Consider the following 3,224-nt stretch of genomic DNA (forward strand, 5'->3'; position numbering starts at 1 on the left):
AATGGCCGAGCGCTTCCCAGGCGACGGCGCAGCGGCGAACGGCTTCGGTCGCCGCCATCTGCGCGAGGACGAGGCACGCCTCCTCTATGAGGCCTACTACCCGGCGCGGACATGCGGGTGCATGGCTCGTGGAGGCTGAGCGCCGGCGGCATCCCGGTGCCCCCGGTGGCCACCGGTGCTGAACGGCGCGCCGAGATAGCGCGCATCCGGTCATTGCTGTCAGAGGAAAAGCAGAACGAGCCAAGGTACGCCGCCGATAGCCACACGCTGTGGACGATGTACTTCGACCGCCGCCACACCGACCAGGTCACCTCCACAAACGGCGTCCTGCCCCGCGGCCGTCTCAGCTCCGACGGGCGGCGCAAATGGTGCGGTGTGCCCGACCGCACCCTCGAAGCTGTGCTCAAGCACATCTAGCCCGGCAACACGTAGCGCCAGGAGTACCCCGGCGCCCCCATCCTTCTCTCGCTGCCGCGGTAGTTCCTAGACGCCACAACGAATGGAGACGGCGACCTCCTCGTCGTCGGGCTCTGTCTCTCTTTCCTACGGTTCGCCGGCGCTCCACCCCATCAAGTCGGAGCCGCAGGAGACGCCGCTTGGGCGCCCACCCGCTCTGCCCTGTCAACGAGGGCGGCCTCCCATCTCCTTCTTCCTACCGCCTCGTGAGGCCCAAACCCGAGCCGGGTTTGCTCCCCATGAAGGAGCATGAGGCCATGGCCGCCAATGACAAGACCGCCCTCAAGTGGGAGAAGGTGGACTACGTCCGCGAGCAGATTTTGCGCCAGCGCCGGGCCTTTGAGGAGATCAAAGCTCAGTGTCGCGGACGCGAGGAGGGCGGCGTCATCATCCTCGACAGCGACGACGATGCACCCGGGCCGTCCAACCCCCCGCGCAACGGCGACGTTGGTCAGGGGTGCAGCAGGGACGGCGGCGGCACGTAGGTCGACGGCGATGATGACGATGACGGCGGCGACTACACTCGGTTCTACAGTCTCCTCGACATGCAGTAGGCGGGCGGCAGCATAGTAATGTCGTTTTAGTTAGTTTTAACTTATGTTTTTTAGTTTTTGTACAGATATCAATGAAATCGCCGAGTTTGGACGAATTTTGTGTCGTGTTTGGCTGATTTCCTTTTTCCAAAAAGGGCGTCTCGGGCGGCGACTGGGAAGCAGATCGCCCCCAAGGCGATATTTCGGCCGGCGCGGCCTAGGGCGGCGCTTTTTCTAGCCCCCCGGGGGGGGGGGAGGGGGGGCGAACAAGTGGAGATGCTCTAACCCCCACGCCGCCGGTCCTCCCTCACCGCCACGCTACCGATGGTTCATCCCAATCCCTCCGCCGCCACCAGCACCCACGCCGCCAACTATAGCTTTCGCCACCATGGATGTCATGTCTGTTGGCTGTCGCCAGTCCTGCGTCGTTGCAGGTCGGCACGTTTTGCAAACTGAGGGCGAAACTAACGAGGATCAGCGGTCGGATGTCGTCTATTAATTACTGGAGAGGTGAGGCTTACACTGATCTTGTTTTTTTTTTTGGAAAAGAGGCTTACCTCCGGCCTCTGCATGTGTGGTTTGCACCCGTCCAATTCAACCAAAAAGGCCTGCTATTGGCTGGTCGGCGCCTTATACAGGTATAGTTAAGATCAACTCTGATGCTTCCTTCCTGCTGGACACGGAACAAAGCTGGCCGGTGCTGTCGTTTTGGATCATATAGAGGTTTGATATTTCTCTCGGTGTGTTGGCAGATGGAACAATGCAGTAGTGTGGAAGAGGCGGAAGGACATGCTGTTTTGATTGGGTTGTGTTCACTCTGGACTAGTCCTAGCCATGGGCAGCCATGCCTGAACGACCCGGCCCGAAAATGCCTGACCCGGCTAGGCCCGACGCTGCTCCTAGGCTGGGCCTGGGCCTAGATTTTGAACCCGAAGACCGGGCCGGGCCGGGCCGGGCCCATCGTTTTCGCGTTTTCCTGAAGGACGGGCCGGGCCGGCCCAAAGCCCGACAGGCTTTTATGTGTTCGGGCCGGGCTCAGGCCCAGAAAACAGGCCTGACGGCTGGGCCGGGCTGGGCTCGGGCCTGGGTTTTTTGCATCGGGCTTGACTAGGCCCGGCCCAAGGTATGGCCAGGTATACTCTGGACTGTATATACATAGTTCCCATTGTTCTGGAGATGGATTACATGAGGATCGTTAATGAGCTGATACCCGAGGCGTTGAATCGGTCTCCCTGCTACTCCCTGCAGCCTTTCCCTCCTAAAAAAGAGTTTTGATTATTTTTTTTGAAAAGTTTTGCTATATTTTCATGCGGGGAGCAGCAGGGGTGCACCGAACTGAGCCTCAGCCACTACTTTCCCTTGTTCGCAAAGTTCTAATAAACTGCGTCAGCTATAATGTGTTCTTTTTTAGAGCTCATATATGTGTGCATCGATTTTCAAGCCTCTATCTCTGCCATATGAGCATACTGCCTTTGCTTACGGTGCTAATCTGTGACTGCGACATAGAGCTACTTTTAGGTGGATATCAGAATTTTAACATTGACGATTTAGCGTATAGACGAGTCTAAGTCGATCGCTCATCAAGTCTGCTCAGAAAAAAGCTAGGATTGTAGCACGTTCAGAATTTTTTTAGGAACAGAATAGTTGATTAGCCAACAGCCACAATACATTGTGTTTGCATCAAGGGTCGTGGCTTCAACATGACGTTGTCTATTGCATCAGGTCACCTTGGATTCTAGCTATGACAGCGACCTCATGGGGGAGAGTGTTGCAGCTCATGCCAATCACACTGATTTTTTAGGAGGAAAAGTAGTGGCTGAGCCCCAGCTCAGTGCATCCTCGTTGCACCCCACATGAAAAATAGCAAAACTTTCAAAAAAAAGTTGAAACTTCGTTGGAATGATTATGAACAAATATTATAGATGCTTGCAAAGTTTGGTGGTCAAATGACATACGAGGAGCTCTGTACAAAATATTTTTACAAATTCTTCTCAAACAGTGCACATACATTTTTTTTTTTAAAATGCTGAGTTCCTCGAATGTCATTTGGCCACCAAACTTTGCAAGCACCTATAATATTTGTTCAGAATCATTCCCACAAAAAGTCAAAGTTTTTTGAGAAGTTTTGCTATGTTTTCCTTTGGGGTGTAGCGGGGTGCACCGGAGTGGGGTGTAGAAAAACCAATCTTGCGAATAATCAATAATTTTGATTTACAGGTATAGGTACCTCGGCGG

The sequence above is a fragment of the Triticum dicoccoides genome, chromosome 5B (assembly GCF_002162155.2).
Source record: "Triticum dicoccoides isolate Atlit2015 ecotype Zavitan chromosome 5B, WEW_v2.0, whole genome shotgun sequence".
In the NCBI taxonomy this organism is placed as follows: Eukaryota; Viridiplantae; Streptophyta; class Magnoliopsida; order Poales; family Poaceae; genus Triticum; species Triticum dicoccoides.